Source organism: Phalangium opilio, unplaced genomic scaffold, assembly GCF_054372755.1.
Source record: "Phalangium opilio isolate 3A_F unplaced genomic scaffold, DU_Popi_V2 ptg000045l_1, whole genome shotgun sequence".
NCBI classification, from domain to species: domain Eukaryota; kingdom Metazoa; phylum Arthropoda; class Arachnida; order Opiliones; family Phalangiidae; genus Phalangium; species Phalangium opilio.
In genome coordinates this window covers 7120095-7135614 of record NW_028324168.1, presented here as the reverse complement: position 1 = coordinate 7135614, position 15520 = coordinate 7120095, and the positions used below count along the sequence as shown (strand labels likewise).

The 15520-nt window shown below is 39.5% G+C and overlaps 1 long non-coding RNA gene and 1 other non-coding gene across 3 annotated transcripts in view; one reads left to right on the top strand and one right to left on the bottom strand.

Annotated features, from left to right (window-relative positions):
* The window catches only part of LOC149677190 (uncharacterized), a 271284-nt gene that overhangs the window by 52586 nt on the left and 203178 nt on the right, over positions 1–15520 (top strand). The gene's annotated exons all lie outside the window — the stretch shown is intronic.
* TRNAV-UAC (transfer RNA valine (anticodon UAC)) lies at positions 4852–4924 on the bottom strand. Its single transcript has one exon. It is a non-coding gene; the product is annotated as a tRNA-Val (tRNA).

The window sequence follows — 15520 nt, the reverse complement described above, 5'->3', positions numbered from 1 at the left end:
ACTCGATACCTGTGAAGGTAACTCGAGCAGCACGTGAACTATACTTGAAAACGGGAATCCTTAAGATTTAAACAACCCCTTAAGATAAAACTAACTTTAGAACAGAACGACAGCCAAGGCTTAATATAGTTAAAATGAAAGTTTCATTTGTACTACGTCTTTCGCTGGTCGTATCTCACAACTTATAATTATTGTCATAAGTTCATAAGATATGTTCCTTAAGTTTGTCACTGGTAACTTAGAAACTGGAGCTTGTCATGAAGTGAGTGAGGTAGGTCGTAGATTCTCGTAAAGCGAACGACGCCTGGTGAGGCGCTGTCAAAGGCTTAGTACAGACAAAATAGCAAGATGGAAGTCCTGCTAAACCGAGTTTAGTTAACTAGCTATCAGTAACTATCTCTCTAGCATTACAAAGTATAGGAAGTGTCATACTTATGGAAGGAACATATCTTATAAAAATGCTATTCCTATGGAGGAGGTTGTTTGTTTAAGTTTTGCTTAATTAGCCTAAGATGTTAGTATGGTAAGATGGGGGACAAATTGGACAATAACATACTCAAATGACATCCCCGTATCTCTAGTAGAAAAAGAGTTACGAGCCTCCAAAGTTTATTTTCATAAATCAAAAGTAACCTAATAACAATAAGTGAGACAAAAAATAAGTTGACGACGATATTGAGGTAGCCTCAAGTTTAAACTATCCTTGTATGGGGTGTAAAGAGGACTAAAACATATCCAAAGGAGATCCCCGTATCTCTAGTAGAACAAGAGTTATGAGCCTGCAAACTATAGTCTAATGCAATTCCTATAAAGGGGTTTGTTTGTTTACGTTTTGCTTAATTACTTAGCCCCTGTTTATCGTAGCCCTACGTTTTTAGTATGGTTAGATGGGGGACAAATTGCACTATAACACATCCAAAGGTCATCCCCGTATCTCTAGTAGAAACGGAGTTACGAGCCTGCAAAGTATAGCCTAAAGCTTTTCCTATGACGGGGTTTGTTTGAATACGTTTTCCTTAATTTCTCGACCCTGTTTTCTCGGTCACGAATAATAACATATCTGTAGTGTAGTGGGCAACACGACCGCCTCACACCCGGAAGGCCACAGGTTCGAAACCGCGAAGTTTTTTTTTTTTTTTTGCTTGGGATATCTGAAGACCTTTATAATTATCCGAACACTTGTGTCAAGGTGACATTATTTACATTATATAAAAACGTCTTGGTTTGGACCAAGGCCGAAAAAACAAACGATATGTGTGAGGTTTATCAATTGACTGAAGTTCAGATATTGAAATTTTTTCTAGTTATTTTTATACACTCAATCCTTAATCAATATTTAATTCAATCAACTGATTTTACTGTTAATCGACCTAGTCCCTCTAAATTAATTGAAAAAATTACATATCTACGCTTTTTCAAGAACAATTACATTTTCCGAAAACATTTTATCATGAAATTAATTATTTTGAAGGGATTTCGTGTCGATGCTCACTAACTTGTGAGCATCTTGACCGACATAGTTTTAATTGTTGCTGGCTTGACAAATTTTCAAGTTTGCACCAAAAGAAGTTTAAATCTGTTTTAAGTTGTTGATAAGACTGTCGTTTAGAGTGAATGTCGTCTACTTAAGACAAAGCAACAAAGTTTATCCTGTGTGGTAAAGGGTAAAGATCACATGAACAGAAATACTTCTCAGACTTGTTATATTCATTTCCCGCGGAAATAATATGGTTAAACACATCATTCATTACTAGTTATGCCAAGAAGGTCACATTTAACTCCGACACCCCCTCCCTTCCTCTATTTTCCCAATATATGGCATTTTATAATCACCAGTGGTTTCAGTGTATGGGTCATCTGAGCTGTCGCAACACGCTCAGCCAATATTACCATAGACTGAGTTATGACCAAGAAATTCTTAAGTACGGAAAAGGAAGTTCCAGTGCAACTTTACCATCAAAGAGGCGACAATAGAAATGTAGCATTTCGATATACGAAATTAAATGTATGAATTCGCGCAACACCCTTGTTTGGCATCCACGATCAAATATTTATATTTTCCATTCGAGTTATGCCAAAGTTCGCTTGCTTTTTTTAGACATCCAGTAGAACATTTCAAATATTCAATACTGTATCCTCAAGATGATAAATTAATTTCATGATAAAATGTTTTCGGAAAATGTAATTGTTCTTGAAAAAGCGTAGATATGTAATTTTTTCAATTAATTTAGAGGGACTAGGTCGATTAACAGTAAAATCAGTTGATTGAATTAAATATTGATTAAGGATTGAGTGTATAAAAATAACTAGAAAAAATTTCAATATCTGAACTTCAGTCAATTGATAAACCTCACACATTTCGTTTGTTTTTTCGGCCTTGGTCCAAACCAAGACGTTTTTATATATTTAGATTGGTCTTATAATTAATGGAAGATTCGATAAAAATGCACTTGATCTTCCTCTTTACCCTCCTGTTAACACCCTTGATCTGAAAGTTGGTGCGCTGGAAAGTTCAGAAGTATAACGAATTTGATTAGAATTTATGTCTTCACGATGACTAAGAAATTGGTGGCTCTATAATAATAGAGAGAGAGCACACCATATCTTGCAACGTCACGGGTCTCTATCTCTTACGTCGGTGTCATCCCCTCTACCGAGGGAGCACAGTACTCGCTCATGAAAACGCTCCACCAGTAGAGGGGTTGCACGACGGCGCTTGTTCTTTCCCTCCCTGGCCATTGCTGTGTCCCTATATGTCGTGTTAACAATACATTCTAGGTGTTCAGTTATGGCCTATAATTCAATCGCCTAAGAGATTTGTAACGGATTAGTTACCCTTCTTCAGTAATTCATATTATTGTCACGCATACCAGTTTATTTTATGTTTTTGCATATCAATTCAATTTAATTGAAAACCTTTTTTGTTTACCCCTTTAAAATATCATTTGAAATCTTGTTTACATCCATGGCTGGATTACCCCAAAAGAGCTGGTTACCCTTTGCGCGAGCCGGAACGAATGCCCTGTGTCAACCAGAACGACCCGCCACTCTTTTAACGGCAAATTAAACCAGAACCTCCTGCGACCCCTGTAAACCGAATGGAATCACGAGCTCTCTGAGTGCCAGGTGAATACGAGCTCAGACGAATACTAAGAACAACATCACCTGACCCGGCTCAAACGATGAGAGGTTTTAAGAGGAAGAAAGGTTACCAGATAGGAGATTCTAGTATTTTTACCCTCTGAGGGACCAGGCTGGTCAACGACGGATGCGCGCCTAAGACTTCGTGCCCGCTAGATCTATCTATGATAGACGTTGAACAAACTAAAGTGCCGAGAAATCTAACTCCACCACCCGAAGACCGTGCCCAGGACATTACCGTCTCATATAAACTATACGGAAACGACTTCTAAGACCGCGCCGAGAAACCCCTGTCTTCGTGGGCCAAGATTTGCCACCCAAGATAAACTATATGTGCGCAAATGGTTCGAGCAGTGCCGTCCGCGAGATTACGCTCTAAACAATTTAATCTAAAACAATGTGCGCGTAGGACCACCTACCACAAGTTCCGTAAAAGCCGGCGTCATTAACGTAACTCCCGTAAAACAAGGGTATCCAGCCATTCCCCCCTTCTATGTAATGTGTATTATAGTCATTTAACATATGATGCATAATTATCTTATCATTAATTGCGTTTTATTATTAGTATCGCGTTGCCATTAATTCTTGTTCTAAAGGGATTGTCTTAATAAATACAGTATACCAATGATGACACTCTTTAATTATTCCCCTAGACAACTTAACCAACATTAAACTAAATTCATAAACCCTTTAAAGAAAAGTCTCTCAGATCACACATGCAAGTTCCCTAAGAGAATTTACACTGGTATTGTGTTCTACAATCCTCAAGTCACGAGTCATCCCATTAAGGTTCTCCTGGACTTGGAAACATCAGAACAAACAATAAGAATAAATGGTCCGGTCTTTGAAGTGTATTGTTGCCATCAAACCTTTCTCAAGCCTTAACTTGAGCGTCAACGTCTTCATTTTGACCAAATCAGGTAGACATAAGTAAGGAGTCTAACTTTTTCTCGAGTCTTCTTCACCAGTGTCGGATTTGGAGGGAGATGTTGCAGATATTAACCGCAACACGATAATTCGCAGAAAATGCTCTGCCGCTTTTCGGGTCCCGTTTGGGGATACATCACTTCCAAAGGACTTGGGAGTTTGACTCACTTTGATGGACATCTGAACTGTGAATTAATTTCATGATAAAATGTTTTCGGAAAATGTAATTGTTCTTGAAAAAGCGTAGATATGTAATTTTTTCAATTAATTTAGAGGGACTAGGTCGATTAACAGTAAAATCAGTTGATTGAATTAAATATTGATTAAGGATTGAGTGTATAAAAATAACTAGAAAAAATTTCAATATCTGAACTTCAGTCAATTTATAAACCTCACACATATCGTTTGTTTTTTCGGCCTTGGTCCAAACCAAGACGTTTTTATATAATATCTGTCGCTTCAGTCTTAATGTAATTAAATTTTGAGTAATTATGTTTTCTTTACCGCTTATTATTATGTCCAATTACGATGGTCAAAAAATGTATCTAGGCGGACGAGATAACCACTACACTACACATACCAGGTAATACTGAGATTCCGAAGAGATCTAGCTTATTATTATGTCGAATCACGATGGTCAAAACATGTATCTACCAGGGCTCGAACCCGGGACCTTCCGCGTGTAAAGCGGACGTGATAACCACTACACAATGAATACTTGGGTATTCTGAGTTTTCGAAGAGATCTAGCTTATTATTGTGTCCAATAACGATAGTCAAGTCATGTATCTACCAGGGCTCGAACCTGGGACCTTCCGAGTGTAAAGCGGACGTGATAACCACTACACCATAGATACTTGGTTAATCTGAGTTTTCGAAGAGCTCTAGCATTATTATTATGTCCAATAACGATGGTCGAAACAAGTACTTCTGTAATTAACTAAAATTAACATACTTAGACTTATTTTTTTCTGATTAAACTAGCCGATCGCACACCCTGAATAATTAATTGTTAAATTAAGAGTATTCCGAAAAGTAACTTCGCTGTAGTTTTTCAGTTAGAGGTGGTTAAATATCACGAAAAACCCCATGTTAATCTCCATAGGAAAATTGGAAAAAGCATGTGAATTTTGCTTTAACGTTAAAGAAGAGTATCAAGTCATATCTACAAGGGCCTACCGGCCCTGTAGAATTCCCGTATCTCTGGTAGAACCAGAGTTATGAGCCTCCTGAATTTAGTGTAATGCTATACCAATGGACGGGGTTGTTTGTTTAGGTTTTGCTTAATTACTCGACCCCTAAATGTCGTAGCCCTACGTTTTTAGTATGGTTAGATGGGGGACAAATTGCACTATAACATACTCAAAGGACATCCCCGTATCTCTACTAGAACCAGAGTTACGAGCCTCCAAAGTTGGGTCTAATGCTATTCCTATGGAAGGAAATGTTTGATTACTTTTTACTTAATTACTCCGCTTGTATTCTCGGTCACCCGTAATAACATATCTGTAGTGTAGTGGGTAACACATCCGCCTCACACCCGGAAGGCCACAGGTTCGAAACCGCGAAGTTTTTTTTTTTTTGCTTGGGATATGTAAAGACCTTTATAATTATCCGAACATTTGTGTCAAGGTCACATTATTTACATCCCCGTATCTCTGGTAGAACCAGAGTTCCGAGCCTCCAAAATTTAGTTTACTTCATTTCCTATGGAGGGGTTTGTTTCTTTACGTTTTGCTTAAGTACTCGGCCCCTGTTTGTCGTAGCCCAAAGTTTTTATTATGGTTAGGTGGGGGACAAATTGGGCTATAACATACTCAAAGGACATTCCCGTATCTCTAGAAAAAAAGAGTTACGAGCCTGCAAAGTTTATTTTCAAAACTCAAAAGTAACCTCCTAACAATAAGTGAGACAAAAAATAAGTTGACGACGATATTGAGGTAGCCTCAAGTTTAAAGTATCCTTGTATGGGGAGCAAAGAGTACTATAACATTTCCAAAGGAGATCCCCTTATCTCTAATAGAACGAGAGTTATGAGCCTACAAAGTTCAGTGTTAAAATCATAAGTAATATAATAACAATAAGTAAGACGATACCATACGTTGACGAACATTTTGCTTAATATCTCGGCCCCTGTTTGTCGTAGCCCTATGTTCTTAGTATGGTTGGATGGGGGACAAATTGGACTATAACATACTCAAAGGACATCCCCCTATGTCTAGAAGAACCCGAGTTACGAGCCTCTAAATTTGGGTGTGACGCTATTTCTATAGCATGTTTTTGAATATTTCGCTTAATTTTTGGCCCCTGTTTGACGCAACCCCAAACCTTTGGTATAGTAGGATGGGGGACAAATTAGACGATAACATACTCAAAGGACATCCCCGTATCTCTACTAGAACCAGAGTTACGAGCGTCGAAAATTGGGTCAAATGCTTTTCCTATGGAGGGGTTGTTTATTTACGTTTTGCTTAATTACTTGGCCCCTGTTTGTCGTAGCCCAAAGTTTTTAGTATGGTTAGATGGGGGACAAATTTCACTATAATTTACTGAAAGGACATCGAAGTATTTCTACTAGAACCAGAGTTACGAGCCTCCAAAATTGGGTCAAACGCTTTTCCTATGGAGGGGTTGTTCGTTTACGTTTTTCTTAATTACTCGGCCCATGTTTGTCGTAGCCCTACGTTTTTAGTATGGTTAGATGGGGGACAAATTGCACTAAAACATACTCAAAGGACATCCCCGTATCTCTACTAGAACCAGAGTTACGAGCCTCCAAAGTTGGGTCTTATGCTATTCCTATGGAAGGAAATGTTTGTTTACTTTTTACTTAATTACTCGGCTTGTATTCTCGGTTACCCGTAAGAACATATCTGTAGTGTAGTGGTTAACACATCCGCCTCACTACCGGAAGGCCACAGGTTCGACACCGCGAAGTTTTCTTTTTTTTTTTTTTTTTGCTTGGGATATCTAAACACCTTTATAATTATCCGAATAGTTGTGTCAAGGTGACATTATTTACATTCCCGTATCTCTGGTAGAACCAGAGTTACGAGCCTCCAGAGTTTAGTGTAATGCTATTCCGATGGACGGGGTTGTTTGTTTAGGTTTTGCTTATTTACTCGACTACTGTTTGTCGTAGCCCTAGGTTTTTAGTATGGTTAGATGGGGGCCAAATATCACTATAACATATCCAAAGGACATCCCCGTATCTCTATTAGAACAAGAGTTACGAGCCTCCAAAATTGGGTTAAACGCATTTCCTATGGAGGGGTTGTTCGTTTACGTTTTTCTTAATTACTTGGCCCATGTTTGTCGTAGCCCTACGTTTCTAGTATGGTTAGATGGGGGACAAATTGCACTATAACATACTCAAAGGACATCCCCGTATCTCTACTAGAACCAGAGTTACGAGCCTCCAAAGTTGGGTCTAATGCTATTCCTATGGAAGGAAATGTTTTATTACTTTTTACTTAATTACTCCGCTTGTATTCTCGGTCACCCGTAACAACATATCTGTAGTGTAGTGGTTAACACATCCGCCTCACTACCGGAAGGCCACAGGTTCGACACCGCGAAGTTTTCTTTTTTTTTTGCTTGGGATATCTAAACACCTTTATAATTATCCGAATAGTTGTGTCAAGGTGACATTATTTACATTCCCGTATCTCTGGTAGAACCAGAGTTACGAGCCTCCAGAGTTTAGTGTAATGCTATTCCGATGGACGGGGTTGTTTGTTTAGGTTTTGCTTATTTACTCGACTACTGTTTGTCGTAGCCCTAGGTTTTTAGTATGGTTAGATGGGGGCCAAATATCACTATAACATATCCAAAGGACATCCCCGTATCTCTTCTAGAACCAGAGTTACGAGCCTCCAAAATTGGGTCAAACGCATTTCCTATGGAGGGGTTGTTCGTTTACGTTTTTCTTAATTACTTGGCCCATGTTTGTCGTAGCCCTACGTTTCTAGTATGGTTAGATGGGGGACAAATTGCACTATAACATACTCAAAGGACATCCCCGTATCTCTACTACAACCAGAGTTACGAGCCTCCAAAGTTGGGTCTTATGCTATTCCTATGGAAGGAAATGTTTGTTTACTTTTTACTTAATTACTCGGCTTGTATTCTCGGTTACCCGTAATAAAATATCTGTAGTGTAGTGGTTAACACATCCGCCTCACTACCGGAAGGCCACAGGTTCGACACCGCGAAGTTTTCTTTTTTTTTTTTTTTTTGCTTGGGATATCTAAACACCTTTATAATTATCCGAATAGTTGTGTCAAGGTGACATTATTTACATTCCCGTATCTCTGGTAGAACCAGAGTTACGAGCCTCCAGAGTTTAGTGTAATGCTATTCCGATGGACGGGGTTGTTTGTTTAGGTTTTGCTTATTTACTCGACTACTGTTTGTCGTAGCCCTAGGTTTTTAGTATGGTTAGATGGGGGCCAAATATCACTATAACATATCCAAAGGACATCCCCGTATCTCTATTAGAACAAGAGTTACGAGCCTCCAAAATTGGGTTAAACGCATTTCCTATGGAGGGGTTGTTCGTTTACGTTTTTCTTAATTACTTGGCCCATGTTTGTCGTAGCCCTACGTTTCTAGTATGGTTAGATGGGGGACAAATTGCACTATAACATACTCAAAGGACATCCCCGTATCTCTACTAGAACCAGAGTTACGAGCCTCCAAAGTTGGGTCTAATGCTATTCCTATGGAAGGAAATGTTTTATTACTTTTTACTTAATTACTCCGCTTGTATTCTCGGTCACCCGTAACAACATATCTGTAGTGTAGTGGTTAACACATCCGCCTCACTACCGGAAGGCCACAGGTTCGACACCGCGAAGTTTTCTTTTTTTTTTTTTGCTTGGGATATCTAAACACCTTTATAATTATCCGAATAGTTGTGTCAAGGTGACATTATTTACATTCCCGTATCTCTGGTAGAACCAGAGTTACGAGCCTCCAGAGTTTAGTGTAATGCTATTCCGATGGACGGGGTTGTTTGTTTAGGTTTTGCTTATTTACTCGACTACTGTTTGTCGTAGCCCTAGGTTTTTAGTATGGTTAGATGGGGGCCAAATACCACTATAACATATCCAAAGGACATCCCCGTATCTCTACTAGAACCAGAGTTACGAGCCTCCAAAATTGGGTCAAACGCATTTCCTATGGAGGGGTTGTTCGTTTACGTTTTTCTTAATTACTTGGCCCATGTTTGTCGTAGCCCTACGTTTTTAGTATGGTTAGATGGGGGACAAATTGCACTATAACATACTCAAAGGACATCCCCGTATGTCTACTAGAACCAGAGTTACGAGCCTCCAAAGTTGGGTCTTATGCTATTCCTATGGAAGGAAATGTTTGTTTACTTTTTACTTAATTACTCGGCTTGTATTCTCGGTTACCCGTAATAAAATATCTGTAGTGTAGTGGTTAACACATCCGCCTCACTACCGGAAGGCCACAGGTTCGACACCGCGAAGTTTTCTTTTTTTTTTTTTTTTTGCTTGGGATATCTAAACACCTTTATAATTATCCGAATAGTTGTGTCAAGGTGACATTATTTACATTCCCGTATCTCTGGTAGAACCAGAGTTACGAGCCTCCAGAGTTTAGTGTAATGCTATTCCGATGGACGGGGTTGTTTGTTTAGGTTTTGCTTATTTACTCGACTACTGTTTGTCGTAGCCCTAGGTTTTTAGTATGGTTAGATGGGGGCCAAATATCACTATAACATATCCAAAGGACATCCCCGTATCTCTATTAGAACAAGAGTTACGAGCCTCCAAAATTGGGTTAAACGCATTTCCTATGGAGGGGTTGTTCGTTTACGTTTTTCTTAATTACTTGGCCCATGTTTGTCGTAGCCCTACGTTTCTAGTATGGTTAGATGGGGGACAAATTGCACAATAACATACTCAAAGGACATCCCCGTATCTCTACTAGAACCAGAGTTACGAGCCTCCAAAGTTGGGTCTAATGCTATTCCTATGGAAGGAAATGTTTTATTACTTTTTACTTAATTACTCCGTTTGTATTCTCGGTCACCCGTAACAACATATCTGTAGTGTAGTGGTTAACACATCCGCCTGACTACCGGAAGGCCACAGGTTCGACACCGCGAAGTTTTTTTTTTTTTTGCTTGGGATATCTAAACACCTTTATAATTATCCGAATAGTTGTGTCAAGGTGACATTATTTACATTCCCGTATCTCTGGTAGAACCAGAGTTACGAGCCTCCAGAGTTTAGTGTAATGCTATTCCGAAGGACGGGGTTGTTTGTTTAGGTTTTGCTTATTTACTCGACTACTGTTTGTCGTAGCCCTAGGTTTTTAGTATGGTTAGATGGGGGCCAAATATCACTATAACATATCCAAAGGACATCCCCGTATCTCTATTAGAACAAGAGTTACGAGCCTCCAAAATTGGGTCAAACGCATTTCCTATGGAGGGGTTGTTCGTTTACGTTTTTGTTAATTACTTGGCCCATGTTTGTCGTAGCCCTACGTTTTTAGTATGGTTAGATGGGGGATAAATTGCACTATAACATACTCAAAGGACATCCCCGTATCTCTACTAGAACCAGAGTTACGAGCCTCCAAAGTTGGGTCTAATGCTATTCCTATGGAAGGAAATGTTTTATTACTTTTTACTTAATTACTCCGCTTGTATTCTCGGTCACCCGTAACAACATATCTGTAGTGTAGTGGTTAACACATCCGCCTCACTACCGGAAGGCCACAGGTTCGACACCGCGAAGTTTTCTTTTTTTTTTGCTTGGGATATCTAAACACCTTTATAATTATCCGAATAGTTGTGTCAAGGTGACATTATTTACATTCCCGTATCTCTGGTAGAACCAGAGTTACGAGCCTCCAGAGTTTAGTGTAATGCTATTCCGATGGACGGGGTTGTTTGTTTAGGTTTTGCTTATTTACTCGACTACTGTTTGTCGTAGCCCAAAGTTTTTAGTATGGTTAGATGGGGGACAAATTTCACTATAATTTACTGAAAGGACATCGAAGTATTTCTACTAGAACCAGAGTTACGAGCCTCCAAAATTGGGTCAAACGCTTTTCCTATGGAGGGGTTGTTCGTTTACGTTTTTCTTAATTACTCGGCCCATGTTTGTCGTAGCCCTACGTTTTTAGTATGGTTAGATGGGGGACAAATTGCACTATAACATACTCAAAGGACATCCCCGTATCTCTACTAGAACCAGAGTTACGAGCCTCCAAAGTTGGGTCTTATGCTATTCCTATGGAAGGAAATGTTTGTTTACTTTTTACTTAATTACTCGGCTTGTATTCTCGGTTACCCGTAACAACATATCTGTAGTGTAGTGGTTAACACATCCGCCTCACTACCGGAAGGCCACAGGTTCGACACCGCGAAGTTTTCTTTTTTTTTTTGCTTGGGATATCTAAACACCTTTATAATTATCCGAATAGTTGTGTCAAGGTGACATTATTTACATTCCCGTATCTCTGGTAGAACCAGAGTTACGAGCCTCCAGAGTTTAGTGTAATGCTATTCCGATGGACGGGGTTGTTTGTTTAGGTTTTGCTTATTTACTCGACTACTGTTTGTCGTAGCCCTAGGTTTTTAGTATGGTTAGATGGGGGCCAAATATCACTATAACATATCCAAAGGACATCCCCGTATCTCTATTAGAACAAGAGTTACGAGCCTCCAAAATTGGGTTAAACGCATTTCCTATGGAGGGGTTGTTCGTTTACGTTTTTCTTAATTACTTGGCCCATGTTTGTCGTAGCCCTACGTTTCTAGTATGGTTAGATGGGGGACAAATTGCACTATAACATACTCAAAGGACATCCCCGTATCTCTACTAGAACCAGAGTTACGAGCCTCCAAAGTTGGGTCTAATGCTATTCCTATGGAAGGAAATGTTTTATTTCTTTTTACTTAATTACTCCGCTTGTATTCTCGGTCACCCGTAACAACATATCTGTAGTGTAGTGGTTAACACATCCGCCTCACTACCGGAAGGCCACAGGTTCGACACCGCGAAGTTTTTTTTTTTTTTTGCTTGGGATATGTAAAGACCTTTATAATTATCCGAACATTTGTGTCAAGGTCACATTATTTACATCCCCGTATCTCTGGTAGAACCAGAGTTCCGAGCCTCCAAAATTTAGTTTACTTCATTTCCTATGGAGGGGTTTGTTTCTTTACGTTTTGCTTAAGTACTCGGCCCCTGTTTGTCGTAGCCCAAAGTTTTTATTATGGTTAGGTGGGGGACAAATTGGGCTATAACATACTCAAAGGACATCCCCGTATCTCTAGTAAAAAAGAGTTACGAGCCTGCAAAGTTTATTTTCAAAACTCAAAAGTAACCTCCTAACAATAAGTGAGACAAAAAATAAGTTGACGACGATATTGAGGTAGCCTCAAGTTTAAAGTATCCTTGTATGGGGAGCAAAGAGTACTATAACATTTCCAAAGGAGATCCCCTTATCTCTAATAGAACGAGAGTTATGAGCCTACAAAGTTCAGTGTTAAAATCATAAGTAATATAATAACAATAAGTAAGACGATACCATACGTTGACGAACATTTTGCTTAATATCTCGGCCCCTGTTTGTCGTAGCCCTATTTTCTTAGTATGGTTGGATGGGGGACAAATTGGACTATAACATACTCAAAGGACATCCCCTATGTCTAGAAGAACCAGAGTTACGAGCCTCTAAATTTGGGTGTGACGCTATTTCTATAGCATGTTTTTGAATATTTCGCTTAATTTTTGGCCCCTGTTTGACGCAACCCCAAACCTTTGGTATAGTAGGATGGGGGACAAATTAGACGATAACATACTCAAAGGACATCCCCGTATCTCTACTAGAACCAGAGTTACGAGCGTCGAAAATTGGGTCAAATGCTTTTCCTAAGGAGGGGTTGTTTATTTACGTTTTTCTTAATTACTTGGCCCCTGTTTGTCGTAGCCCAAAGTTTTTAGTATGGTTAGATGGGGGACAAATTTCACTATAATTTACTGAAAGGACATCGAAGTATTTCTACTAGAACCAGAGTTACGAGCCTCCAAAGTTGGGTCTAATGCTATTCCTATGGAAGGAAATGATTTATTACTTTTTACTTAATTACTCCGCTTGTATTCTCGGTCACCCGTAACAACATATCTGTAGTGTAGTGGTTAACACATCCGCCTCACTACCGGAAGGCCACAGGTTCGACACCGCGAAGTTTTCTTTTTTTTTTTTGCTTGGGATATCTAAACACCTTTATAATTATCCGAATAGTTGTGTCAAGGTGACATTATTTACATTCCCGTATCTCTGGTAGAACCAGAGTTACGAGCCTCCAGAGTTTAGTGTAATGCTATTCCGATGGACGGGGTTGTTTGTTTAGGTTTTGCTTATTTACTCGACTACTGTTTGTCGTAGCCCTAGGTTTTTAGTATGGTTAGATGGGGGCCAAATATCACTATAACATATCCAAAGGACATCCCCGTATCTCTACTAGAACCAGAGTTACGAGCCTCCAAAATTGGGTCAAACGCATTTCCTATGGAGGGGTTGTTCGTTTACGTTTTTCTTAATTACTTGGCCCATGTTTGTCGTAGCCCTACGTTTTTAGTATGGTTAGATGGGGGACAAATTGCACTATAACATACTCAAAGGACATCCCCGTATGTCTACTAGAACCAGAGTTACGAGCCTCCAAAGTTGGGTCTTATGCTATTCCTATGGAAGGAAATGTTTGTTTACTTTTTACTTAATTACTCGGCTTGTATTCTCGGTTACCCGTAATAAAATATCTGTAGTGTAGTGGTTAACACATCCGCCTCACTACCGGAAGGCCACAGGTTCGACACCGCGAAGTTTTCTTTTTTTTTTTTTTTTTTTGCTTGGGATATCTAAACACCTTTATAATTATCCGAATAGTTGTGTCAAGGTGACATTATTTACATTCCCGTATCTCTGGTAGAACCAGAGTTACGAGCCTCCAGAGTTTAGTGTAATGCTATTCCGATGGACGGGGTTGTTTGTTTAGGTTTTGCTTATTTACTCGACTACTGTTTGTCGTAGCCCTAGGTTTTTAGTATGGTTAGATGGGGGCCAAATATCACTATAACATATCCAAAGGACATCCCCGTATCTCTATTAGAACAAGAGTTACGAGCCTCCAAAATTGGGTTAAACGCATTTCCTATGGAGGGGTTGTTCGTTTACGTTTTTCTTAATTACTTGGCCCATGTTTGTCGTAGCCCTACGTTTCTAGTATGGTTAGATGGGGGACAAATTGCACTATAACATACTCAAAGGACATCCCCGTATCTCCACTAGAACCAGAGTTACGAGCCTCCAAAGTTGGGTCTAATGCTATTCCTATGGAAGGAAATGTTTTATTACTTTTTACTTAATTACTCCGCTTGTATTCTCGGTCACCCGTAACAACATATCTGTAGTGTAGTGGTTAACACATCCGCCTCACTACCGGAAGGCCACAGGTTCGACACCGCGAAGTTTTTTTTTTTTTTTTGCTTGGGATATCTAAACACCTTTATAATTATCCGAATAGTTGTGTCAAGGTGACATTATTTACATTCCCGTATCTCTGGTAGAACCAGAGTTACGAGCCTCCAGAGTTTAGTGTAATGCTATTCCGATGGACGGGGTTGTTTGTTTAGGTTTTGCTTATTTACTCGACTACTGTTTGTCGTAGCCCTAGGTTTTTAGTATGGTTAGATGGGGGCCAAATATCACTATAACATATCCAAAGGACATCCCCGTATCTCTATTAGAACAAGAGTTACGAGCCTCCAAAATTGGGTTAAACGCATTTCCTATGGAGGGGTTGTTCGTTTACGTTTTTCTTAATTACTTGGCCCATGTTTGTCGTAGCCCTACGTTTCTAGTATGGTTAGATGGGGGACAAATTGCACTATAACATACTCAAAGGACATCCCCGTATCTCCACTAGAACCAGAGTTACGAGCCTCCAAAGTTGGGTCTAATGCTATTCCTATGGAAGGAAATGTTTTATTACTTTTTACTTAATTATTCCGCTTGTATTCTCGGTCACCCGTAACAACATATCTGTAGTGTAGTGGTTAACACATCCGCCTCACTACCGAAAGGCCACAGGTTCGACACCGCGAAGTTTTTTTTTTTTTTTTTGCTTGGGATATCTAAACACCTTTATAATTATCCGAATAGTTGTGTCAAGGTGACATTATTTACATTCCCGTATCTCTGGTAGAACCAGAGTTACGAGCCTCCAGAGTTTAGTGTAATGCTATTCCGATGGACGGGGTTGTTTGTTTAGGTTTTGCTTATTTACTCGACTACTGTTTGTCGTAGCCCTAGGTTTTTAGTATGGTTAGATGGGGGCCAAATATCACTATAACATATCCAAAGGACATCCCCGTATCTCTATTAGAACAAGAGTTACGAGC